Below are 24753 nucleotides of genomic sequence, written 5' to 3'. Positions count from 1 at the left end.
ATTTTTTTTCAATAGTTTTTCAGGCCTACTTTTCCCTGCCTAAGAGTATACACATAGTCCACCTAAAAGGGAATGGAAAACTTTTAGGACAAAATTGTTGAAAAGAATGTTGTGCAACTTCCAAAATATGATAATGAAAGCTGTGGCAAAACCAATGAGTTTTGTGCCACAGAAGCCAGTCACTATTATATTTCATGTAGGTGCTGTGACTTAGTAATTAAGTTTTATACAATGTTTCTTATTGTAGAAGCAGCAATTTTACTTGAATAAGTTTTGGCTAGGCAAGTGCGGGTTAAGCTCCCATCCATGTTGAGCATAGCATCCCAAAAGACTTGTTAGTGACCTTTACCTATTGTCAGAGATGGAAGGTAGTACATGAAACCAAACTGATAAGAAAATGTCTTTGTTCAGATGTGGTGGAAACAGTGGGCATAGCGAATGCAAGTTTCCTGTGAGCAAATATGGGTGAAGCTCAAAGACGTGATCCCGAAAATCTGGGATGTAAACAGCAGGCAATGACTTGGTGATAATAAGATGAGCAAAGGCACTGCTGGGAGTTGAACTCAGGATCTCCTGTTTACTAGACAGGCGCTTTAACCAACTAAGCCACAGCGCCCACATGCTGCAATCCAGTTATTGGTTATTGTGGCACAGCACTCTTTTTTCTTTGCATTTGCATTCTCAGTTTTTTAACATTTTTTTTTCAATAGTTTTTCAGGCCTACTTTTCCCTGCCTAAGAGTATACACATAGTCCACCTAAAAGGGAATGGAAAACTTTTAGGACAAAATTGTTGAAAAGAATGTTGTGCAACTTCCAAAATATGATAATGAAAGCTGTGGCAAAACCAATGAGTTTTGTGCCACAGAAGCCAGTCACTATTATATTTCATGTAGGTGCTGTGACTTAGTAATTAAGTTTTATACAATGTTTCTTATTGTAGAAGCAGCAATTTTACTTGAAGAAGTTTTGGCTAGGCAAGTGCGGGTTAAGCTCCCATCCATGTTGAGCATAGCATCCCAAAAGACTTGTTAGTGACCTTTACCTATTGTCAGAGATGGAAGGTAGTACATGAAACCAAACTGATAAGAAAATGTCTTTGTTCAGATGTGGTGGAAACAGTGGGCATAGCGAATGCAAGTTTCCTGTGAGCAAATATGGGTGAAGCTCAAAGACGTGATCCCGAAAATCTGGGATGTAAACAGCAGGCAATGACTTGGTGATAATAAGATGAGCAAAGGCACTGCTGAGAGTTGAACTCAGGATCTCCTGTTTACTAGACAGGCGCTTTAACCAACTAAGCCACAGCACCCACATGCTGCAATACAGTTACTGGTTATTGTGGCACAGCACTCTTTTTTCTTTGCATTTGCATTCTCAGTTTTTTAACATTTTTTTTTTCAATAGTTTTTCAGGCCTACTTTTCCCTGCCTAAGAGTATACACATAGTCCACCTAAAAGGGAATGGAAAACTTTTAGGACAAAATTGTTGAAAAGAATGTTGTGCAACTTCCAAAATATGATAATGAAAGCTGTGGCAAAACCAATGAGTTTTGTGCCACAGAAGCCAGTCACTATTATATTTCATGTAGGTGCTGTGGCTTAGTAATTAAGTTTTATACAATGTTTCTTATTGTAGAAGCAGCAATTTTACTTGAAGAAGTTTTGGCTAGGCAAGTGCGGGTTAAGCTCCCATCCATGTTGAGCATAGCATCCCAAAAGACTTGTTAGTGACCTTTACCTATTGTCAGAGATGGAAGGTAGTACATCAAACCAAACTGATAAGAAAATGTCTTTGTTCAGATGTGGTGGAAACAGTGGGCATAGCGAATGCAAGTTTCCTGTGAGCAAATATGGGTGAAGCTCTAAGACGTGATTCCGAAAATCTGGGATGTAAACAGCAGGCAATGACTTGGTGATAATAAGATGAGCAAAGGCACTGCTGAGAGTTGAACTCAGGATCTCCTGTTTACTAGACAGGCGCTTTAACCAACTAAGCCACAGCGCCCACATGCTGCAATACAGTTATTGGTTATTGTGGCACAGCACTCTTTTTTCTTTGCATTTGCATTCTCAGTTTTTTAACATTTTTTTTAATAGTTTTTCAGGCCTACTTTTCCCTGCCTAAGAGTATACACATAGTCCACCTAAAAGGGAATGGAAAACTTTTAGGACAAAATTGTTGAAAAGAATGTTGTGCAACTTCCAAAATATGATAATGAAAGCTGTGGCAAAACCAATGAGTTTTGTGCCACAGAAGCCAGTCACTAATATATTTCATGTAGGTGCTGTGGCTTAGTAATTAAGTTTTATACAATGTTTCTTATTGTAGAAGCAGCAATTTTACTTGAAGAAGTTTTGGCTAGGCAAGTGCGGGTTAAGCTCCCATCCATGTTGAGCATAGCATCCCAAAAGACTTGTTAGTGACCTTTACCTATTGTCAGAGATGGAAGATAGTACATGAAACCAAACTGATAAGAAAATGTCTTTGTTCAGATGTGGTGGAAACAGTGGGCATAGCGAATGCAAGTTTCCTGTGAGCAAATATGGGTGAAGCTCAAAGACGTGATCCCGAAAATCTGGGATGTAACAGCAGGCAATGACTTGGTGATAATAAGATGAGCAAAGGCACTGCTGAGAGTTGAACTCAGGATCTCCTGTTTACTAAACAGGCACTTTAACCTACTAAGCCACAGCGCCCACATGCTGCAATACCGTTATTGGTTATTGTGGCACAGCACTCTTTTTTCTTTGCATTTGCATTCTCAGTTTTTTAACATTTTTTTTTCAATAGTTTTTCAGGCCTACTTTTCCCTGCCTAAGAGTATACACATAGTCCACCTAAAAGGGAATGGAAAACTTTTAGGACAAAATTGTTGAAAAGAATGTTGTGCAACTTCCAAAATATGATAATGAAAGCTGTGGCAAAACCGATGAGTATTGTGCCACAGAAGCCAGTCACTATTATATTTCATGTAGGTGCTGTGGCTTAGTGATTAAGCTTTATACAATGTTTCCTATTGTAGAAGCAGCAATTTTACTTGAAGAAGTTTTGGCTAGGCAAGTGCGGGTTAAGCTCCCATCCATATTGAGCATAGCATCCCAAAAGACTTGTTAGTGACCTTTACCTATTGTCAGAGATGGAAGGTAGTACATCAAACCAAACTGCTAAGAAAATGTCTTTGTTCCGATGTGGTGGAAACAGTGGGCATAGCGAATGCAAGTTTCCTGTAAGCAAATATGGGTGAAGCTCAAAGACGTGATCCCGAAAATCTAGGATGTAAACAGCAGGCAATGACTTGGTGATAATAAGATGAGCAAAGGCACTGCTGAGAGTTGAACTCAGGATCTCCTGTTTACTAGACAGGCGCTTTAACCAGCTAAGCCACAGCACCCACATACTGCAATACAGATATTGGTTATCGTGCCACAGCACTCTTTTTTTATTTGCATTAGCATTCTCAGTTTAACATTTTTTTCAATAGTTTTTCAGGCCTACTTTTCCCTGCCTAAGAGTATACACATAGTCCACCTAAAAGGGAATGGGAAACTTTTAGGACAAAATTGTTGAAAAGAATGTTGTGCAACTTCCAAAATATGATAATGAAAGCTGTGGCAAAACCAATGAGTTTTGTGCCACAGAAGCCAGTCACTATTATATTTCATGTAGGTGCTGTGGCTTAGTAATTAAGTTTTATACAATGTTTCTTATTGTAGAAGCAGCAATTTTACTTGAAGAAGTTTTGGCTAGGCAAGTGCGGGTTAAGCTCCCATCCATGTTGAGCATAGCATCCCAAAAGACTTGTTAGTGACCTTTACCTATTGTCAGAGATGGAAGATAGTACATGAAACCAAACTGATAAGAAAATGTCTTTGTTCAGATGTGGTGGAAACAGTGGGCATAGCGAATGCAAGTTTCCTGTGAGCAAATATGGGTGAAGCTCAAAGACGTGATCCCGAAAATCTGGGATGTAAACAGCAGGCAATGACTTGGTGATAATAAGATGAGCAAAGGCACTGCTGAGAGTTGAACTCAGGATCTCCTGTTTACTAGACAGGCGCTTTAACCAACTAAGCCACAGCGCCCACATGCTGCAATCCAGTTATTGGTTATTGTGGCACAGCACTCTTTTTTCTTTGCATTTGCATTCTCAGTTTTTTAACATTTTTTTTTAATAGTTTTTCAGGCCTACTTTTCCCTGCCTAAGAGTATACACATAGTCCACCTAAAAGGGAATGGAAAACTTTTAGGACAAAATTGTTGAAAAGAATGTTGTGCAACTTCCAAAATATGATAATGAAAGCTGTGGCAAAACCAATGAGTTTTGTGCCACAGAAGCCAGTCACTATTATATTTCATGTAGGTGCTGTGGCTTAGTAATTAAGTTTTATACAATGTTTCTTATTGTAGAAGCAGCAATTTTACTTGAAGAAGTTTTGGCTAGGCAAGTGCGGGTTAAGCTCCCATCCATGTTGAGCATAGCATCCCAAAAGACTTGTTAGTGACCTTTACCTATTGTCAGAGATGGAAGGTAGTACATCAAACCAAACTGATAAGAAAATGTCTTTGTTCAGATGTGGTGGAAACAGTGGGCATAGGGAATGCAAGTTTCCTGTGAGCAAATATGGGTGAAGCTCAAAGACGTGATCCCGAAAATCTGGGATGTAAACAGCAGGCAATGACTTGGTGATAATAAGATGAGCAAAGGCACTGCTGAGAGTTGAACTCAGGATCTCCTGTTTATTAGACAGGCGCTTTAACCAACTAAGCCACAGCGCCCGAACACTGCAATACAATTATTGGTTATTGGTTATTGTGGCACAGCACTCTTTTTTCTTTGCATTTGCATTCTCAGTTTTTTAACATTTTTTTTTCAATAGTTTTTCAGGCCTACTTTTCCCTGCCTAAGAGTATACACATAGTCCACCTAAAAGGGAATGGAAAACTTTTAGGACAAAATTGTTGAAAGGAATGTTGTGCAACTTCCAAAATATGATAATGAAAGCTGTGGCAAAACCAATGAGTTTTGCGCCACAGAAGCCAGTCACTATTATATTTCATGTAGGTGCTGTGGCTTAGTAATTAAGTTTTATACAATGTTTCTTATTGTAGATGCAGCAATTTTACTTGAAGAAGTTTTGGCTAGGCAAGTGCGGGTTAAGCTCCCATCCATGTTGAGCATAGCATCCCAAAAGACTTGTTAGTGACCTTTACCTATTGTCAGAGATGGAAGGTAGTACATCAAACCAAAATGCTAAGAAAATGTCTTTGTTCCGATGTGGTGGAAACAGTGGGCATAGCGAATGCAAGTTTCCTGTAAGCAAATATGGGTGAAGCTCAAAGACGTGATCCCGAAAATCTAGGATGTAAACAGCAGGCAATGACTTGGTGATAATAAGATGAGCAAAGGCACTGCTGAGAGTTGAACTCAGGATCTCCTGTTTACTAGACAGGCGCTTTAACCAGCTAAGCCACAGCACCCACATACTGCAATACAGATATTGGTTATCGTGCCACAGCACTCTTTTTTTATTTGCATTAGCATTCTCAGTTTAACATTTTTTTCAATAGTTTTTCAGGCCTACTTTTCCCTGCCTAAGAGTATACACATAGTCCACCTAAAAGGGAATGGGAAACTTTTAGGACAAAATTGTTGAAAAGAATGTTGTGCAACTTCCAAAATATGATAATGAAAGCTGTGGCAAAACCAATGAGTTTTGTGCCACAGAAGCCAGTCACTATTATATTTCATGTAGGTGCTGTGGCTTAGTAATTAAGTTTTATACAATGTTTCTTATTGTAGAAGCAGCAATTTTACTTGAAGAAGTTTTGGCTAGGCAAGTGCGGGTTAAGCTCCCATCCATGTTGAGCATAGCATCCCAAAAGACTTGTTAGTGACCTTTACCTATTGTCAGAGATGGAAGGTAGTACATCAAACCAAACTGATAAGAAAATGTCTTTGTTCAGATGTGGTGGAAACAGTGGGCATAGTAAATGCAAGTTTCCTGTGAGCAAATATGGGTGAAGCTCAAAGACGTGATCCCGAAAATCTGGGATGTAAACAGCAGGCAATGACTTGGTGATAATAAGATGAGCAAAGGCACTGCTGAGAGTTGAACTCAGGATCTCCTGTTTACTAGACAGGCACTTTAACCAACTAAGCCACAGCGCCCACATGCTGCAACACAGTTATTGGTTATTGTGGCACAGCACTCTTTTTTCTTTGCATTTGCATTCTCAGTTTTTTAACATTTTTTTTTCAATAGTTTTTCAGGCCTACTTTTCCCTGCCTAAAAGTATACACATAGTCCACCTAAAAGGGAATGGAAAACTTTTAGGACAAAATTGTTGAAAAGAATGTTGTGCAACTTCCAAAATATGATAATGAAAGCTGTGGCAAAACCAATGAGTTTTGCGCCACAGAAGCCAGTCACTATTATATTTCATGTAGGTGCTGTGGCTTAGTAATTAAGTTTTATACAATGTTTCTTATTGTAGAAGCAGCAATTTTACTTGAAGAAGTTTTGGCTAGGCAAGTGCGGGTTAAGCTCCCATCCATGTTGAGCATAGCATCCCAAAAGACTTGTTAGTGACCTTTACCTATTGTCAGAGATGGAAGGTAGTACATCAAACCAAACTGATAAGAAAATGTCTTTGTTCAGATGTGGTGGAAACAGTGGGCATAGGGAATGCAAGTTTCCTGTGAGCAAATATGGGTGAAGCTCAAAGACGTGATCCCGAAAATCTGGGATGTAAACAGCAGGCAATGACTTGGTGATAATAAGATGAGCAAAGGCACTGCTGAGAGTTGAACTCAGAATCTCCGGTTTACTAGACAGGCACTTTAACCAACTAAGCCACAGCGCCCAAACGCTGCAATACAGTTATTGGTTATTGGTTATTGTGGCACAGCACTCTTTTTTCTTTGCATTTGCATTCTCAGTTTTTTAACATTTTTTTTTCAATAGTTTTTCAGGCCTACTTTTCCCTGCCTAAGAGTATACACATAGTCCACCTAAAAGGGAATGGAAAACTTTTAGGACAAAATTGTTGAAAAGAATGTTGTGCAACTTCCAAAATATGATAATAAAAGCTGTGGCAAAACCGATGAGTATTGTGCCACAGAAGCCAGTCACTATTATATTTCATGTAGGTGCTGTGGCTTAGTGATTAAGCTTTATACAATGTTTCCTATTGTAGAAGCAGCAATTTTACTTGAAGAAGTTTTGGCTAGGCAAGTGCGGGTTAAGCTCCCATCCATATTGAGCATAGCATCCCAAAAGACTTGTTAGTGACCTTTACCTATTGTCAGAGATGGAAGGTAGTACATCAAACCAAACTGCTAAGAAAATGTCTTTGTTCCGATGTGGTGGAAACAGTGGGCATAGCGAATGCAAGTTTCCTGTAAGCAAATATGGGTGAAGCTCAAAGACGTGATCCCGAAAATCTGGGATGTAAACAGCAGGCAATGACTTGGTGATAATAAGATGAGCAAAGGCACTGCTGAGAGTTGAACTCAGGATCTCCTGTTTACTAGACAGGCGCTTTAACCAACTAAGCCACAGCGCCCACATGCTGCAATCCAGTTATTGGTTATTGTGGCACAGCACTCTTTTTTCTTTGCATTTGCATTCTCAGTTTTTTAACATTTTTTTTCAATAGTTTTTCAGGCCTACTTTTCCCTGCCTAAGAGTATACACATAGTCCACCTAAAAGGGAATGGAAAACTTTTAGGACAAAATTGTTGAAAAGAATGTTGTGCAACTTCCAAAATATGATAATGAAAGCTGTGGCAAAACCAATGAGTTTTGTGCCACAGAAGCCAGTCACTATTATATTTCATGTAGGTGCTGTGACTTAGTAATTAAGTTTTATACAATGTTTCTTATTGTAGAAGCAGCAATTTTACTTGAAGAAGTTTTGGCTAGGCAAGTGCGGGTTAAGCTCCCATCCATGTTGAGCATAGCATCCCAAAAGACTTGTTAGTGACCTTTACCTATTGTCAGAGATGGAAGGTAGTACATCAAACCAAACTGATAAGAAAATGTCTTTGTTCAGTTGTGGTGGAAACAGTGGGCATAGCGAATGCAAGTTTCCTGTGAGCAAATATGGGTGAAGCTCAAAGACGTGATCCCGAAAATCTGTGATGTAATCAGCAGGCAATAATAAGATGAGCAAAGGCACTGCTGAGAGTTGAACTCAGGATCTCCTGTTTACTAGACAGGCGCTTTAACCAACTAAGCCACAGCGCCCACATGCTGCAATACAGTTATTGGTTATTGTGGCACAGCACTCTTTTTTCTTTGCATTTGCATTCTCAGTTTTTTAACATTTTTTTTTCAATAGTTTTTCAGGCCTGCTTTTCCCTGCCTAAGAGTATACACATAGTCCACCTAAAAGGGAATGGAAAACTTTTAGGACAAAATTGTTGAAAAGAATGTTGTGCAACTTCCAAAATATGATAATGAAAGCTGTGGCAAAACCAATGAGTTTTGTGCCACAGAAGCCAGTCACTATTATATTTCATGTAGGTGCTGTGGCTTAGTAATTAAGTTTTATACAATGTTTCTTATTGTAGAAGCAGCAATTTTACTTGAAGAAGTTTTGGCTAGGCAAGTGCGGGTTAAGCTCCCATCCATGTTGAGCATAGCATCCCAAAAGACTTGTTAGTGACCTTTACCTATTGTCAGAGATGGAAGGTAGTACATCAAACCAAACTGATAAGAAAATGTCTTTGTTCAGATGTGGTGGAAACAGTGGGCATAGGGAATGCAAGTTTCCTGTGAGCAAATATGGGTGAAGCTCAAAGACGTGATCCCGAAAATCTGGGATGTAAACAGCAGGCAATGACTTGGTGATAATAAGATGAGCAAAGGCACTGCTGAGAGTTGAACTCAGAATCTCCGGTTTACTAGACAGGCACTTTAACCAACTAAGCCACAGCGCCCAAACGCTGCAATACAGTTATTGGTTATTGGTTATTGTGGCACAGCACTCTCTTTTCTTTGCATTTGCATTCTCAGTTTTTTAACATTTTTTTTTCAATAGTTTTTCAGGCCTACTTTTCCCTGCCTAAGAGTATACACATAGTCCACCTAAAAGGGAATGGAAAACTTTTAGGACAAAATTGTTGAAAAGAATGTTGTGCAACTTCCAAAATATGATAATGAAAGCTGCGGCAAAACCGATGAGTATTGTGCCACAGAAGCCAGTCACTATTATATTTCATGTAGGTGCTGTGGCTTAGTGATTAAGCTTTATACAATGTTTCCTATTGTAGAAGCAGCAATTTTACTTGAAGAAGTTTTGGCTAGGCAAGTGCGGGTTAAGCTCCCATCCATATTGAGCATAGCATCCCAAAAGACTTGTTAGTGACCTTTACCTATTGTCAGAGATGGAAGGTAGTACATCAAACCAAACTGCTAAGAAAATGTCTTTGTTCCGATGTGGTGGAAACAGTGGGCATAGCGAATGCAAGTTTCCTGTAAGCAAATATGGGTGAAGCTCAAAGACGTGATCCCGAAAATCTAGGATGTAAACAGCAGGCAATGACTTGGTGATAATAAGATGAGCAAAGGCACTGCTGAGAGTTGAACTCAGGATCTCCTGTTTACTAGACAGGCGCTTTAACCAGCTAAGCCACAGCACCCACATACTGCAATACAGATATTGGTTATCGTGCCACAGCACTCTTTTTTTATTTGCATTAGCATTCTCAGTTTAACATTTTTTTCAATAGTTTTTCAGGCCTACTTTTCCCTGCCTAAGAGTATACACATAGTCCACCTAAAAGGGAATGGGAAACTTTTAGGACAAAATTGTTGAAAAGAATGTTGTGCAACTTCCAAAATATGATAATGAAAGCTGTGGCAAAACCAATGAGTTTTGTGCCACAGAAGCCAGTCACTATTATATTTCATGTAGGTGCTGTGGCTTAGTAATTAAGTTTTATACAATGTTTCTTATTGTAGAAGCAGCAATTTTACTTGAAGAAGTTTTGGCTAGGCAAGTGCGGGTTAAGCTCCCATCCATGTTGAGCATAGCATCCCAAAAGACTTGTTAGTGACCTTTACCTATTGTCAGAGATGGAAGGTAGTACATCAAACCAAACTGATAAGAAAATGTCTTTGTACAGATGTGGTGGAAACAGTGGGCATAGCGAATGCAAGTTTCCTGTGAGCAAATATGGGTGAAGCTCAAAGACGTGATCCCGAAAATCTGGGATGTAAACAGCAGGCAATGACTTGGTGATAATAAGATGAGCAAAGGCACTGCTGAGAGTTGAACTCAGGATCTCCTGTTTACTAGACAGGCGCTTTAACCAACTAAGCCACAGCGCCCACATGCTACAATACAGTTATTGGTTATTGTGGCACAGCACTCTTTTTTCTTTGCATTTGCATTCTCAGTTTTTTAACATTTTTTTTTCAATAGTTTTTCAGGCCTACTTTTCCCTGCCTAAGAGTATACACATAGTCCACCTAAAAGGGAATGGAAAACTTTTAGGACAAAATTGTTGAAAAGAATGTTGTGCAACTTCCAAAATATGATAATGAAAGCTGTGGCAAAACCAATGAGTTTTGTGCCACAGAAGCCAGTCACTATTATATTTCATGTAGGTGCTGTGGCTTAGTAATTAAGTTTTATACAATGTTTCTTATTGTAGAAGCAGCAATTTTACTTGAAGAAGTTTTGGCTAGGCAAGTGCGGGTTAAGCTCCCATCCATGTTGAGCATAGCATCCCAAAAGACTTGTTAGTGACCTTTACCTATTATCAGAGATGGAAGGTAGTACATCAAACCAAACTGATAAGAAAATGTCTTTGTTCAGATGTGGTGGAAACAGTGGGCATAGTGACTGGAAGTTTCCTGTGAGCAAATATGGGTGAAGCTCAAAGACGTGATCCCGAAAATCTGGGATGTAAACAGCAGGCAATGACTTGGTGATAATAAGATGAGCAAAGGCACTGCTGAGAGTTGAACTCAGGATCTCCTGTTTACTAGACAGGCACTTTAACCAACTAAGCCACAGCGCCCACATGCTGCAACACAGTTATTGGTTATTGTGGCACAGCACTCTTTTTTCTTTGCATTTGCATTCTCAGTTTTTTAACATTTTTTTTTCAATAGTTTTTCAGGCCTACTTTTCCCTGCCTAAAAGTATACACATAGTCCACCTAAAAGGGAATGGAAAACTTTTAGGACAAAATTGTTGAAAAGAATGTTGTGCAACTTCCAAAATATGATAATGAAAGCTGTGGCAAAACCAATGAGTTTTGCGCCACAGAAGCCAGTCACTATTATATTTCATGTAGGTGCTGTGGCTTAGTAATTAAGTTTTATACAATGTTTCTTATTGTAGAAGCAGCAATTTTACTTGAAGAAGTTTTGGCTAGGCAAGTGCGGGTTAAGCTCCCATCCATGTTGAGCATAGCATCCCAAAAGACTTGTTAGTGACCTTTACCTATTGTCAGAGATGGAAGGTAGTACATCAAACCAAACTGATAAGAAAATGTCTTTGTTCAGATGTGGTGGAAACAGTGGGCATAGGGAATGCAAGTTTCCTGTGAGCAAATATGGGTGAAGCTCAAAGACGTGATCCCGAAAATCTGGGATGTAAACAGCAGGCAATGACTTGGTGATAATAAGATGAGCAAAGGCACTGCTGAGAGTTGAACTCAGAATCTCCGGTTTACTAGACAGGCACTTTAACCAACTAAGCCACAGCGCCCAAACGCTGCAATACAGTTATTGGTTATTGGTTATTGGTTATTGTGGCACAGCACTCTTTTTTCTTTGCATTTGCATTCTCAGTTTTTTAACATTTTTTTTTCAATAGTTTTTCAGGCCTACTTTTCCCTGCCTAAGAGTATACACATAGTCCACCTAAAAGGGAATGGAAAACTTTTAGGACAAAATTGTTGAAAAGAATGTTGTGCAACTTCCAAAATATGATAATGAAAGCTGTGGCAAAACCGATGAGTATTGTGCCACAGAAGCCAGTCACTATTATATTTCATGTAGGTGCTGTGGCTTAGTGATTAAGCTTTATACAATGTTTCCTATTGTAGAAGCAGCAATTTTACTTGAAGAAGTTTTGGCTAGGCAAGTGCGGGTTAAGCTCCCATCCATATTGAGCATAGCATCCCAAAAGACTTGTTAGTGACCTTTACCTATTGTCAGAGATGGAAGGTAGTACATGAAACCAAACTGCTAAGAAAATGTCTTTGTTCCGATGTGGTGGAAACAGTGGGCATAGCGAATGCAAGTTTCCTGTAAGCAAATATGGGTGAAGCTCAAAGACGTGATCCCGAAAATCTGGGATGTAAACAGCAGGCAATGACTTGGTGATAATAAGATGAGCAAAGGCACTGCTGAGAGTTGAACTCAGGATCTCCTGTTTACTAGACAGGCGCTTTAACCAACTAAGCCACAGCGCCCACATGCTGCAATCCAGTTATTGGTTATTGTGGCACAGCACTCTTTTTTCTTTGCATTTGCATTCTCAGTTTTTTAACATTTTTTTTCAATAGTTTTTCAGGCCTACTTTTCCCTGCCTAAGAGTATACACATAGTCCACCTAAAAGGGAATGGAAAACTTTTAGGACAAAATTGTTGAAAAGAATGTTGTGCAACTTCCAAAATATGATAATGAAAGCTGTGGCAAAACCAATGAGTTTTGTGCCACAGAAGCCAGTCACTATTATATTTCATGTAGGTGCTGTGACTTAGTAATTAAGTTTTATACAATGTTTCTTATTGTAGAAGCAGCAATTTTACTTGAAGAAGTTTTGGCTAGGCAAGTGCGGGTTAAGCTCCCATCCATGTTGAGCATAGCATCCCAAAAGACTTGTTAGTGACCTTTACCTATTGTCAGAGATGGAAGGTAGTACATCAAACCAAACTGATAAGAAAATGTCTTTGTTCAGTTGTGGTGGAAACAGTGGGCATAGCGAATGCAAGTTTCCTGTGAGCAAATATGGGTGAAGCTCAAAGACGTGATCCCGAAAATCTGGGATGTAATCAGCAGGCAATAATAAGATGAGCAAAGGCACTGCTGAGAGTTGAACTCAGGATCTCCTGTTTACTAGACAGGCGCTTTAACCAACTAAGCCACAGCGCCCACATGCTGCAATACAGTTATTGGTTATTGTGGCACAGCACTCTTTTTTCTTTGCATTTGCATTCTCAGTTTTTTAACATTTTTTTTTCAATAGTTTTTCAGGCCTGCTTTTCCCTGCCTAAGAGTATACACATAGTCCACCTAAAAGGGAATGGAAAACTTTTAGGACAAAATTGTTGAAAAGAATGTTGTGCAACTTCCAAAATATGATAATGAAAGCTGTGGCAAAACCAATGAGTTTTGTGCCACAGAAGCCAGTCACTATTATATTTCATGTAGGTGCTGTGGCTTAGTAATTAAGTTTTATACAATGTTTCTTATTGTAGAAGCAGCAATTTTACTTGAAGAAGTTTTGGCTAGGCAAGTGCGGGTTAAGCTCCCATCCATGTTGAGCATAGCATCCCAAAAGACTTGTTAGTGACCTTTACCTATTGTCAGAGATGGAAGGTAGTACATCAAACCAAACTGATAAGAAAATGTCTTTGTTCAGATGTGGTGGAAACAGTGGGCATAGGGAATGCAAGTTTCCTGTGAGCAAATATGGGTGAAGCTCAAAGACGTGATCCCGAAAATCTGGGATGTAAACAGCAGGCAATGACTTGGTGATAATAAGATGAGCAAAGGCACTGCTGAGAGTTGAACTCAGAATCTCCGGTTTACTAGACAGGCACTTTAACCAACTAAGCCACAGCGCCCAAACGCTGCAATACAGTTATTGGTTATTGGTTATTGTGGCACAGCACTCTTTTTTCTTTGCATTTGCATTCTCAGTTTTTTAACATTTTTTTTTCAATAGTTTTTCAGGCCTACTTTTCCCTGCCTAAGAGTATACACATAGTCCACCTAAAAGGGAATGGAAAACTTTTAGGACAAAATTGTTGAAAAGAATGTTGTGCAACTTCCAAAATATGATAATGAAAGCTGTGGCAAAACCGATGAGTATTGTGCCACAGAAGCCAGTCACTATTATATTTCATGTAGGTGCTGTGGCTTAGTGATTAAGCTTTATACAATGTTTCCTATTGTAGAAGCAGCAATTTTACTTGAAGAAGTTTTGGCTAGGCAAGTGCGGGTTAAGCTCCCATCCATATTGAGCATAGCATCCCAAAAGACTTGTTAGTGACCTTTACCTATTGTCAGAGATGGAAGGTAGTACATCAAACCAAACTGCTAAGAAAATGTCTTTGTTCCGATGTGGTGGAAACAGTGGGCATAGCGAATGCAAGTTTCCTGTAAGCAAATATGGGTGAAGCTCAAAGACGTGATCCCGAAAATCTAGGACGTAAACAGCAGGCAATGACTTGGTGATAATAAGATGAGCAAAGGCACTGCTGAGAGTTGAACTCAGGATCTCCTGTTTACTAGACAGGCGCTTTAACCAGCTAAGCCACAGCACCCACATACTGCAATACAGATATTGGTTATCGTGCCACAGCACTCTTTTTTTATTTGCATTAGCATTCTCAGTTTAACATTTTTTTCAATAGTTTTTCAGGCCTACTTTTCCCTGCCTAAGAGTATACACATAGTCCACCTAAAAGGGAATGGGAAACTTTTAGGACAAAATTGTTGAAAAGAATGTTGTGCAACTTCCAAAATATGATAATGAAAGCTGTGGCAAAACCAATGAGTTTTGTGCCACAGAAGCCAGTCACTATTATATTTCATGTAGGTGCTGTGGCTTAGTAATTAAGTTTTATACAATGTTTCTTATTGTAGAAGCAGCAATTTTACTTGAAGAAGTTTTGGCTAGGCAAGTGCGGGTTAAGCTCCCATCCATGTTGAGCATAGCATCCCAAAAGACTTGTTAGTGACCTTTACCTATTGTCAGAGATGGAAGGTAGTACATCAAACCAAACTGATAAGAAAATGTCTTTGTACAGATGTGGTGGAAACAGTGGGCATAGCGAATGCAAGTTTCCTGTGAGCAAATATGGGTGAAGCTCAAAGACGTGATCCCGAAAATCTGGGATGTAAACAGCAGGCAATGACTTGGTGATAATAAGATGAGCAAAGGCACTGCTGAGAGTTGAACTCAGGATCTCCTGTTTACTAGACAGGCGCTTTAACCAACTAAGCCACAGCGCCCACATGCTACAATACAGTTATTGGTTATTGTGGCACAGCACTCTTTTTTCTTTGCATTTGCATTCTCAGTTTTTTAACATTTTTTTTTCAATAGTTTTTCAGGCCTACTTTTCCCTGCCTAAGAGTATACACATAGTCCACCTAAAAGGGAATGGAAAACTTTTAGGACAAAATTGTTGAAAAGAATGTTGTGCAACTTCCAAAATATGATAATGAAAGCTGTGGCAAAACCAATGAGTTTTGTGCCACAGAAGCCAGTCACTATTATATTTCATGTAGGTGCTGTGGCTTAGTAATTAAGTTTTATACAATGTTTCTTATTGTAGAAGCAGCAATTTTACTTGAAGAAGTTTTGGCTAGGCAAGTGCGGGTTAAGCTCCCATCCATGTTGAGCATAGCATCCCAAAAGACTTGTTAGTGACCTTTACCTATTATCAGAGATGGAAGGTAGTACATCAAACCAAACTGATAAGAAAATGTCTTTGTTCAGATGTGGTGGAAACAGTGGGCATAGTGAATGCAAGTTTCCTGTGAGCAAATATGGGTGAAGCTCAAAGACGTGATCCCGAAAATCTGGGATGTAAACAGCAGGCAATGACTTGGTGATAATAAGATGAGCAAAGGCACTGCTGAGAGTTGAACTCAGGATCTCCTGTTTACTAGACAGGCACTTTAACCAACTAAGCCACAGCGCCACAATGCTGCAACACAGTTATTGGTTATTGTGGCACAGCACTCTTTTTTCTTTGCATTTGCATTCTCAGTTTTTTAACATTTTTTTTTCAATAGTTTTTCAGGCCTACTTTTCCCTGCCTAAAAGTATACACATAGTCCACCTAAAAGGGAATGGAAAACTTTTAGGACAAAATTGTTGAAAAGAATGTTGTGCAACTTCCAAAATATGATAATGAAAGCTGTGGCAAAACCAATGAGTTTTGTGCCACAGAAGCCAGTCACTATTATATTTCATGTAGGTGCTGTGACTTAGTAATTAAGTTTTATACAATGTTTCTTATTGTAGAAGCAGCAATTTTACTTGAAGAAGTTTTGGCTAGGCAAGTGCGGGTTAAGCTCCCATCCATGTTGAGCATAGCATCCCAAAAGACTTGTTAGTGACCTTTACCTATTGTCAGAGATGGAAGGTAGTACATCAAACCAAACTGATAAGAAAATGTCTTTGTTCAGTTGTGGTGGAAACAGTGGGCATAGCGAATGCAAGTTTCCTGTGAGCAAATATGGGTGAAGCTCAAAGACGTGATCCCGAAAATCTGGGATGTAATCAGCAGGCAATAATAAGATGAGCAAAGGCACTGCTGAGAGTTGAACTCAGGATCTCCTGTTTACTAGACAGGCGCTTTAACCAACTAAGCCACAGCGCCCACATGCTGCAATACAGTTATTGGTTATTGTGGCACAGCACTCTTTTTTCTTTGCATTTGCATTCTCAGTTTTTTAACATTTTTTTTTCAATAGTTTTTCAGGCCTGCTTTTCCCTGCCTAAGAGTATACACATAGTCCACCTAAAAGGGAATGGAAAACTTTTAGGACAAAATTGTTGAAAAGAATGTTGTGCAACTTCCAAAATATGATAATGAAAGCTGTGGCAAAACCAATGAGTTTTGTGCCACAGAAGCCAGTCACTATTATATTTCATGTAGGTGCTGTGGCTTAGTAATTAAGTTTTATACAATGTTTCTTATTGTAGAAGCAGCAATTTTACTTGAAGAAGTTTTGGCTAGGCAAGTGCGGGTTAAGCTCCCATCCATGTTGAGCATAGCATCCCAAAAGACTTGTTAGTGAACTTTACCTATTGTCAGAGATGGAAGGTAGTACATCAAACCAAACTGATAAGAAAATGTCTTTGTTCAGATGTGGTGGAAACAGTGGGCATAGGGAATGCAAGTTTCCTGTGAGCAAATATGGGTGAAGCTCAAAGACGTGATCCCGAAAATCTGGGATGTAAACAGCAGGCAATGACTTGGTGATAATAAGATGAGCAAAGGCACTGCTGAGAGTTGAACTCAGAATCTCCGGATTACTAGACAGGCACTTTAACCAACTAAGCCACAGCGCCCAAACGCTGCAATACAGTTATTGGTTATTGGTTATTGTGGCACAGCACTCTTTTTTCTTTGCATTTGCATTCTCAGTTTTTTAACATTTTTTTTTCAATAGTTTTTCAGGCCTACTTTTCCCTGCCTAAGAGTATACACATAGTCCACCTAAAAGGGAATGGAAAACTTTTAGGACAAAATTGTTGAAAAGAATGTTGTGCAACTTCCAAAATATGATAATGAAAGCTGTGGCAAAACCGATGAGTATTGTGCCACAGAAGCCAGTCACTATTATATTTCATGTAGGTGCTGTGGCTTAGTGATTAAGCTTTATACAATGTTTCCTATTGTAGAAGCAGCAATTTTACTTGAAGAAGTTTTGGCTAGGCAAGTGCGGGTTAAGCTCCCATCCATATTGAGCATAGCATCCCAAAAGACTTGTTAGTGACCTTTACCTATTGTCAGAGATGGAAGGTAGTACATCAAACCAAACTGCTAAGAAAATGTCTTTGTTCCGATGTGGTGGAAACAGTGGGCATAGCGAATGCAAGTTTCCTGTAAGCAAATATGGGTGAAGCTCAAAGACGTGATCCCGAAAATCTGGGATGTAAACAGCAGGCAATGACTTGGTGATAATAAGATGAGCAAAGGCACTGCTGAGAGTTGAACTCAGGATCTCCTGTTTACTAGACAGGCGCTTTAACCAACTAAGCCACAGCGCCCACATGCTGCAATCCAGTTATTGGTTATTGTGGCACAGCACTCTTTTTTCTTTGCATTTGCATTCTCAGTTTTTTAACATTTTTTTTCAATAGTTTTTCAGGCCTACTTTTCCCTGCCTAAGAGTATACACATAGTCCACCTAAAAGGGAATGGAAAACTTTTAGGACAAAATTGTTGAAAAGAATGTTGTGCAACTTCCAAAATATGATAATGAAAGCTGTGGCAAAACCAATGAGTTTTGTGCCACAGAAGCCAGTCACTATTATATTTCATGTAGGTGCTGTGACTTAGTAATTAAGTTTTATACAATGTTTCTTATTGTAGAAGCAGCAATTTTACTTGAAGAAGTTTTGGCTAGGCAAGTGCGGGTTAAGCTCCCATCCATGTTGAGCATAGCATCCCAAAAGACTTGTTAGTGACCTTTACCTATTGTCAGAGATGGAAGGTAGTACATCAAACCAAACTGATAAGAAAATGTCTTTGTTCAGTTGTGGTGGAAACAGTGGGCATAGCGAATGCAAGTTTCCTGTGAGCAAATATGGGTGAAGCTCAAAGACGTGATCCCGAAAATCTGGGATGTAATCAGCAGGCAATAATAAGATGAGCAAAGGCACTGCTGAGAGTTGAACTCAGGATCTCCTGTTTACTAGACAGGCGCTTTAACCAACTAAGCCACAGCGCCCACATGCTGCAATACAGTTATTGGTTATTGTGGCACAGCACTCTTTTTTCTTTGCATTTGCATTCTCAGTTTTTTAACATTTTTTTTTCAATAGTTTTTCAGGCCTGCTTTTCCCTGCCTAAGAGTATACACATAGTCCACCTAAAAGGGAATGGAAAACTTTTAGGACAAAATTGTTGAAAAGAATGTTGTGCAACTTCCAAAATATGATAATGAAAGCTGTGGCAAAACCAATGAGTTTTGTGCCACAGAAGCCAGTCACTATTATATTTCATGTAGGTGCTGTGGCTTAGTAATTAAGTTTTATACAATGTTTCTTATTGTAGAAGCAGCAATTTTACTTGAAGAAGTTTTGGCTAGGCAAGTGCGGGTTAAGCTCCCATCCATGTTGAGCATAGCATCCCAAAAGACTTGTTAGTGACCTTTACCTATTGTCAGAGATGGAAGGTAGTACATCAAACCAAACTGATAAGAAAATGTCTTTGTTCAGATATGGTGGAAACAGTGGGCATAGTGAATGCAAGTTTCCTGTGAGCAAATATGGGTGAAGCTCAAAGACGTGATCCCGAAAATCTAGGATGTAAACAGCAGGCAATGACTTGGTGATAATAAGATGAGCAAAGGCACTGCTGAGAGTTGAACTCAGGATATCCTGTTTACTAGACAGGCGCTTTAACCAACTAAGCCACAGCGCCCACATGCTGCAATACAGTTATTGGTTATTGTGGCACAGCACTCTTTTTTCTTTGCATTTGCATTCTCAGTTTTTTAACATTTTTTTTTCAATAGTTTTTCAGGCCTACTTTTCCCTGCCTAAGAGTATACACATAGTCCACCTAAAAGGGAATGGAAAACTTTTAGGACAAAATTTTTGAAAAGAATGTTGTGCAACTTCCAAAATATGATAATGAAAGCTGTGGCAAAACCAATGAGTTTTGTGCCACAGAAGCCAGTCACTAATATATTTCATGTAGGTGCTGTGGCTTAGTAATTAAGTTTTATACAATGTTTCTTATTGTAGAAGCAGCAATTTTACTTGAAGAAGTTGTGGCTAGGCAAGTGCGGGTTAAGCTCCCATCCATGTTGAGCATAGCATCCCAAAATACTTGTTAGTGACCTTTACCTATTGTCAGAGATGGAAGGTAGTACATGAAACCAAACTGATAAGAAAATGTCTTTGTTCAGATGTGGTGGAAACAGTGGGCATAGCGAATGCAAGTTTCCTGTGAGCAAATATGGGTGAAGCTCAAAGACGTGATCCCGAAAATCTGGGATGTAAACAGTAGGCAATGACTTGGTGATAATAAGATGAGCAAAGGCACTGCTGAGAGTTCAACTCAGGATCTCCTGTTTACTAGACAGGCGCTTTAACCAACTAAGCCACAGCGCCCGCATGCTGCAATACAGTTATTGGTTATTGTGTCACAGCACTCTTTTTTCTTTGCATTTGCATTCTCAGTTTTTTAACATTTTTTTTTCAATAGTTTTTCAGGCCTACTTTTCCCTGCCTAAGAGTATACACATAGTCCACCTAAAAGGGAATGGAAAACTTTTAGGACAAAATTGTTGAAAAGAATGTTGTGCAACTTCCAAAATATGATAATGAAAGCTGTGGCAAAACCAATGAGTTTTGTGCCACAGAAGCCAGTCACTATTATATTTCATGTAGGTGCTGTGACTTAGTAATTAAGTTTTATACAATGTTTCTTATTGTAGAAGCAGCAATTTTACTTGAAGAAGTTTTGGCTAGGCAAGTGCGGGTTAAGCTCCCATCCATGTTGAGCATAGCATCCCAAAAGACTTGTCAGTGACCTTTACCTATTGTCAGAGATGGAAGGTAGTACATCAAACCAAACTGATAAGAAAATGTCTTTGTTCAGTTGTGGTGGAAACAGTGGGCATAGCGAATGCAAGTTTCCTGTGAGCAAATATGGGTGAAGCTCAAAGACGTGATCCCGAAAATCTGGGATGTAAACAGCAGGCAATAATAATAAAATGAGCAAAGGCACTGCTGAGAGTTGAACTCAGGATCTCCTGTTTACTAGACAGGCGCTTTAACCAACTAAGCCACAGCACCCACATGCTGCAATGCAGTTATTGGTTATTGTGGCACAGCACTCTTTTTTCTTTGCATTTGCATTCTCAGTTTTTTAACATTTTTTTTTCAATAGTTTTTCAGGCCTACTTTTCCCTGCCTAAGAGTATACACATAGTCCACCTAAAAGGGAATGGAAAACTTTTAGGACAAAATTGTTGAAAAGAATGTTGTGCAACTTCCAAAATATGATAATGAAAGCTGTGGCAAAACCAATGAGTTTTGTGCCACAGAAGCCAGTCACTATTATATTTCATGTAGGTGCTGTGACTTAGTAATTAAGTTTTATACAATGTTTCTTATTGTAGAAGCAGCAATTTTACTTGAAGAAGTTTTGGCTAGGCAAGTGCGGGTTAAGCTCCCATCCATGTTGAGCATAGCATCCCAAAAGACTTGTTAGTGACCTTTACCTATTGTCAGAGATGGAAGGTAGTACATCAAACCAAACTGATAAGAAAATGTCTTTGTTCAGATGTGGTGGAAACAGTGGGCATAGCGAATGCAAGTTTCCTGTGAGCAAATATGGGTGAAGCTCTAAGACGTGATTCCGAAAACCTGGGATGTAAACAGCAGGCAATGACTTGGTGATAATAAGATGAGCAAAGGCACTGCTGAGAGTTGAACTCAGGATCTCCTGTTTACTAGACAGGCGCTTTAACCAACTAAGCCACAGCACCCACATGCTGCAATGCAGTTATTGGTTATTGTGGCACAGCACTCTTTTTTCTTTGCATTTGCATTCTCAGTTTTTTAACATTTTTTTTTCAATAGTTTTTCAGGCCTACTTTTCCCTGCCTAAGAGTATACACATAGTCCACCTAAAAGGGAATGGAAAACTTTTAGGACAAAATTGTTGAAAAGAATGTTGTGCAACTTCCAAAATATGATAATGAAAGCTGTGGCAAAACCAATGAGTTTTGTGCCACAGAAGCCAGTCACTATTATATTTCATGTAGGTGCTGTGACTTAGTAATTAAGTTTTATACAATGTTTCTTATTGTAGAAGCAGCAATTTTACTTGAAGAAGTTTTGGCTAGGCAAGTGCGGGTTAAGCTCCCATCCATGTTGAGCATAGCATCCCAAAAGACTTGTTAGTGACCTTTACCTATTGTCAGAGATGGAAGGTAGTACATCAAACCAAACTGATAAGAAAATGTCTTTGTTCAGATGTGGTGGAAACAGTGGGCATAGCGAATGCAAGTTTCCTGTGAGCAAATATGGGTGAAGCTCTAAGACGTGATTCCGAAAATCTGGGATGTAAACAGCAGGCAATGACTTGGTGTGACAGTTATTGGTTATTGTGGCACAGCACTCTTTTTTCTTTGCATTTGCATTCTCAGTTTTTTAACATTTTTTTTTCAATAGTTTTTCAGGCCTACTTTTCCCTGCCTAAGAGTATACACATAGTCCACCTAAAAGGGAATGGAAAACTTTTAGGACAAAATTGTTGAAAAGAATGTTGTGCAACTTCCAAAATATGATAATGAAAGCTGTGGCAAAACCAATGAGTTTTGTGCCACAGAAGCCAGTCACTATTATATTTCATGTAGGTGCTGTGACTTAGTAATTAAAGAGGAACTTCAGCCTAAACAAACATACTGTCATCAAGTTACATTAGTTATGTTAATTAGAATAGATAGGTAATATCATCTCTTACCCACCTTGTTTTAAAAGAACAGGCAAATGTTTGTGATTCATGGGGGCTGCCATCTTTGTCATGGGGGAAGCCATCTTTTTGGACAAGGAGCATAAGACACAGTTCCAACTGTCCTGTGTCCTGATAACCCCTTCCAGCTGCACACGCTAGGCTTCAAATGTCAAATTCAAAATGTAAAAAAAAACCACCAAAACAGCAGAACGAGAACAACAAAATCAGAAATCCCATCATGCTTTGCACAGCATCAGGGGGAAAAAGCCCGGGCAGTTTTCTTCTGTGCAGCTAAAAATGAGGTTTGTATAAGAGAAACAAAGTTCTGATGCTGTGAAACTGTTAAAGAAACACAAAGCCTTTTCAGTGCTGCTGAGTCGATTTTTAGTCCGGAGGTTCACTTTAAGTTTTATACAATGTTTCTTATTGTAGAAGCAGCAATTTTACTTGAAGAAGTTTTGGCTAGGCAAGTGCGGGTTAAGCTCCCATCCATGTTGAGCATAGCATCCCAAAAGACTTGTTAGTGACCTTTACCTATTGTCAGAGATGGAAGGTAGTACATGAAACCAAACTGATAAGAAAATGTCTTTGTTCAGATGTGGTGGAAACAGTGGGCATAGCGAATGCAAGTTTCCTGTGAGCAAATATGGGTGAAGCTCAAAGACGTGATCCCGAAAATCTGGGATGTAAACAGCAGGCAATGACTTGGTGATAATAAGATGAGCAAAGGCACTGCTGAGAGTTGAACTCAGGATCTCCTGTTTACTAGACAGGCGCTTTAACCAACTAAGCCACAGCGCCCACATGCTGCAATCCAGTTATTGGTTATTGTGGCACAGCACTCTTTTTTCTTTGCATTTGCATTCTCAGTTTTTTAACATTTTTTTTTCAATAGTTTTTCAGGCCTACTTTTCCCTGCCTAAGAGTATACACATAGTCCACCTAAAAGGGAATGGAAAACTTTTAGGACAAAATTGTTGAAAAGAATGTTGTGCAACTTCCAAAATATGATAATGAAAGCTGTGGCAAAACCAATGAGTTTTGTGCCACAGAAGCCAGTCACTATTATATTTCATGTAGGTGCTGTGACTTAGTAATTAAGTTTTATACAATGTTTCTTATTGTAGAAGCAGCAATTTTACTTGAAGAAGTTTTGGCTAGGCAAGTGCGGGTTAAGCTCCCATCCATGTTGAGCATAGCATCCCAAAAGACTTGTTAGTGACCTTTACCTATTGTCAGAGATGGAAGGTAGTACATGAAACCAAACTGATAAGAAAATGTCTTTGTTCAGATGTGGTGGAAACAGTGGGCATAGCGAATGCAAGTTTCCTGTGAGCAAATATGGGTGAAGCTCAAAGACGTGATCCCGAAAATCTGGGATGTAAACAGCAGGCAATGACTTGGTGATAATAAGATGAGCAAAGGCACTGCTGAGAGTTGAACTCAGGATCTCCTGTTTACTAGACAGGCGCTTTAACCAACTAAGCCACAGCGCCCACATGCTGCAATACAGTTATTGGTTATTGTGGCACAGCACTCTTTTTTCTTTGCATTTGCATTCTCAGTTTTTTAACATTTTTTTTCAATAGTTTTTCAGGCCTACTTTTCCCTGCCTAAGAGTATACACATAGTCCACCTAAAAGGGAATGGAAAACTTTTAGGACAAAATTGTTGAAAAGAATGTTGTGCAACTTCCAAAATATGATAATGAAAGCTGTGGCAAAACCAATGAGTTTTGCGCCACAGAAGCCAGTCACTATTATATTTCATGTAGGTGCTGTGGCTTAGTAATTAAGTTTTATACAATGTTTCTTATTGTAGAAGCAGCAATTTTACTTGAAGAAGTTTTGGCTAGGCAAGTGCGGGTTAAGCTCCCATCCATATTGAGCATAGCATCCCAAAAGACTTGTTAGTGACCTTTACCTATTGTCAGAGATGGAAGGTAGTACATCAAACCAAACTGATAAGAAAATGTCTTTGTTCAGATGTGGTGGAAACAGTGGGCATAGGGAATGCAAGTTTCCTGTGAGCAAATATGGGTGAAGCTCAAAGACGTGATCCCGAAAATCTGGGATGTAAACAGCAGGCAATGACTTGGTGATAATAAGATGAGCAAAGGCACTGCTGAGAGTTGAACTCAGGATCTCCTGTTTACTAGACAGGCGCTTTAACCAACTAAGCCACAGCACCCACATGCTGCAATACAGTTATTGGTTATTGTGGCACAGCACTCTTTTTTCTTTGCATTTGCATTCTCAGTTTTTTAACATTTTTTTTTCAATAGTTTTTCAGGCCTACTTTTCCCTGCCTAAGAGTATACACATAGTCCACCTAAAAGGGA

At 39.2% G+C, this 24753-nt stretch overlaps 27 non-coding genes across 27 annotated transcripts; all 27 read right to left on the bottom strand.

Annotated features, from left to right (window-relative positions):
- Positions 1-542: 542 nt before the first annotated feature.
- On the bottom strand, positions 543-616 carry TRNAT-AGU (transfer RNA threonine (anticodon AGU)). The gene has a single exon. It is a non-coding gene; the product is annotated as a tRNA-Thr (tRNA).
- A 621-nt stretch (positions 617-1237) lies between these two features.
- Positions 1238-1311, bottom strand: TRNAT-AGU (transfer RNA threonine (anticodon AGU)). Its single transcript has one exon. It is a non-coding gene; the product is annotated as a tRNA-Thr (tRNA).
- A 622-nt stretch (positions 1312-1933) lies between these two features.
- Positions 1934-2007, bottom strand: TRNAT-AGU (transfer RNA threonine (anticodon AGU)). Its single transcript has one exon. It is a non-coding gene; the product is annotated as a tRNA-Thr (tRNA).
- Positions 2008-3320: 1313 nt separating this feature from the next.
- TRNAT-AGU (transfer RNA threonine (anticodon AGU)) lies at positions 3321-3394 on the bottom strand. The gene has a single exon. It is a non-coding gene; the product is annotated as a tRNA-Thr (tRNA).
- Positions 3395-4011: 617 nt separating this feature from the next.
- TRNAT-AGU (transfer RNA threonine (anticodon AGU)) lies at positions 4012-4085 on the bottom strand. The gene has a single exon. It is a non-coding gene; the product is annotated as a tRNA-Thr (tRNA).
- Positions 4086-4705: 620 nt separating this feature from the next.
- On the bottom strand, positions 4706-4779 carry TRNAI-AAU (transfer RNA isoleucine (anticodon AAU)). The gene has a single exon. It is a non-coding gene; the product is annotated as a tRNA-Ile (tRNA).
- A 628-nt stretch (positions 4780-5407) lies between these two features.
- TRNAT-AGU (transfer RNA threonine (anticodon AGU)) lies at positions 5408-5481 on the bottom strand. The gene has a single exon. It is a non-coding gene; the product is annotated as a tRNA-Thr (tRNA).
- A 617-nt stretch (positions 5482-6098) lies between these two features.
- On the bottom strand, positions 6099-6172 carry TRNAT-AGU (transfer RNA threonine (anticodon AGU)). Its single transcript has one exon. It is a non-coding gene; the product is annotated as a tRNA-Thr (tRNA).
- Positions 6173-7495: 1323 nt separating this feature from the next.
- TRNAT-AGU (transfer RNA threonine (anticodon AGU)) lies at positions 7496-7569 on the bottom strand. The gene has a single exon. It is a non-coding gene; the product is annotated as a tRNA-Thr (tRNA).
- Positions 7570-8178: 609 nt separating this feature from the next.
- On the bottom strand, positions 8179-8252 carry TRNAT-AGU (transfer RNA threonine (anticodon AGU)). Its single transcript has one exon. It is a non-coding gene; the product is annotated as a tRNA-Thr (tRNA).
- Positions 8253-9575: 1323 nt separating this feature from the next.
- On the bottom strand, positions 9576-9649 carry TRNAT-AGU (transfer RNA threonine (anticodon AGU)). The gene has a single exon. It is a non-coding gene; the product is annotated as a tRNA-Thr (tRNA).
- A 617-nt stretch (positions 9650-10266) lies between these two features.
- Positions 10267-10340, bottom strand: TRNAT-AGU (transfer RNA threonine (anticodon AGU)). Its single transcript has one exon. It is a non-coding gene; the product is annotated as a tRNA-Thr (tRNA).
- Positions 10341-10961: 621 nt separating this feature from the next.
- TRNAT-AGU (transfer RNA threonine (anticodon AGU)) lies at positions 10962-11035 on the bottom strand. Its single transcript has one exon. It is a non-coding gene; the product is annotated as a tRNA-Thr (tRNA).
- Positions 11036-12365: 1330 nt separating this feature from the next.
- On the bottom strand, positions 12366-12439 carry TRNAT-AGU (transfer RNA threonine (anticodon AGU)). The gene has a single exon. It is a non-coding gene; the product is annotated as a tRNA-Thr (tRNA).
- Positions 12440-13048: 609 nt separating this feature from the next.
- TRNAT-AGU (transfer RNA threonine (anticodon AGU)) lies at positions 13049-13122 on the bottom strand. The gene has a single exon. It is a non-coding gene; the product is annotated as a tRNA-Thr (tRNA).
- Positions 13123-14445: 1323 nt separating this feature from the next.
- On the bottom strand, positions 14446-14519 carry TRNAT-AGU (transfer RNA threonine (anticodon AGU)). The gene has a single exon. It is a non-coding gene; the product is annotated as a tRNA-Thr (tRNA).
- Positions 14520-15136: 617 nt separating this feature from the next.
- On the bottom strand, positions 15137-15210 carry TRNAT-AGU (transfer RNA threonine (anticodon AGU)). Its single transcript has one exon. It is a non-coding gene; the product is annotated as a tRNA-Thr (tRNA).
- A 621-nt stretch (positions 15211-15831) lies between these two features.
- TRNAT-AGU (transfer RNA threonine (anticodon AGU)) lies at positions 15832-15905 on the bottom strand. Its single transcript has one exon. It is a non-coding gene; the product is annotated as a tRNA-Thr (tRNA).
- Positions 15906-16515: 610 nt separating this feature from the next.
- TRNAT-AGU (transfer RNA threonine (anticodon AGU)) lies at positions 16516-16589 on the bottom strand. Its single transcript has one exon. It is a non-coding gene; the product is annotated as a tRNA-Thr (tRNA).
- Positions 16590-17912: 1323 nt separating this feature from the next.
- TRNAT-AGU (transfer RNA threonine (anticodon AGU)) lies at positions 17913-17986 on the bottom strand. The gene has a single exon. It is a non-coding gene; the product is annotated as a tRNA-Thr (tRNA).
- Positions 17987-18595: 609 nt separating this feature from the next.
- Positions 18596-18669, bottom strand: TRNAT-AGU (transfer RNA threonine (anticodon AGU)). Its single transcript has one exon. It is a non-coding gene; the product is annotated as a tRNA-Thr (tRNA).
- Positions 18670-19290: 621 nt separating this feature from the next.
- TRNAT-AGU (transfer RNA threonine (anticodon AGU)) lies at positions 19291-19364 on the bottom strand. Its single transcript has one exon. It is a non-coding gene; the product is annotated as a tRNA-Thr (tRNA).
- Positions 19365-20672: 1308 nt separating this feature from the next.
- Positions 20673-20746, bottom strand: TRNAT-AGU (transfer RNA threonine (anticodon AGU)). The gene has a single exon. It is a non-coding gene; the product is annotated as a tRNA-Thr (tRNA).
- Positions 20747-21367: 621 nt separating this feature from the next.
- TRNAT-AGU (transfer RNA threonine (anticodon AGU)) lies at positions 21368-21441 on the bottom strand. The gene has a single exon. It is a non-coding gene; the product is annotated as a tRNA-Thr (tRNA).
- Positions 21442-23139: 1698 nt separating this feature from the next.
- TRNAT-AGU (transfer RNA threonine (anticodon AGU)) lies at positions 23140-23213 on the bottom strand. Its single transcript has one exon. It is a non-coding gene; the product is annotated as a tRNA-Thr (tRNA).
- Positions 23214-23834: 621 nt separating this feature from the next.
- TRNAT-AGU (transfer RNA threonine (anticodon AGU)) lies at positions 23835-23908 on the bottom strand. The gene has a single exon. It is a non-coding gene; the product is annotated as a tRNA-Thr (tRNA).
- A 620-nt stretch (positions 23909-24528) lies between these two features.
- TRNAT-AGU (transfer RNA threonine (anticodon AGU)) lies at positions 24529-24602 on the bottom strand. The gene has a single exon. It is a non-coding gene; the product is annotated as a tRNA-Thr (tRNA).
- Positions 24603-24753: the final 151 nt, after the last annotated feature.

This window comes from Hyperolius riggenbachi, chromosome 11 (assembly GCF_040937935.1).
Source record: "Hyperolius riggenbachi isolate aHypRig1 chromosome 11, aHypRig1.pri, whole genome shotgun sequence".
NCBI classification, from domain to species: Eukaryota; Metazoa; Chordata; class Amphibia; order Anura; family Hyperoliidae; genus Hyperolius; species Hyperolius riggenbachi.
This window is presented reverse-complemented; position numbering and strand designations above follow the sequence as displayed.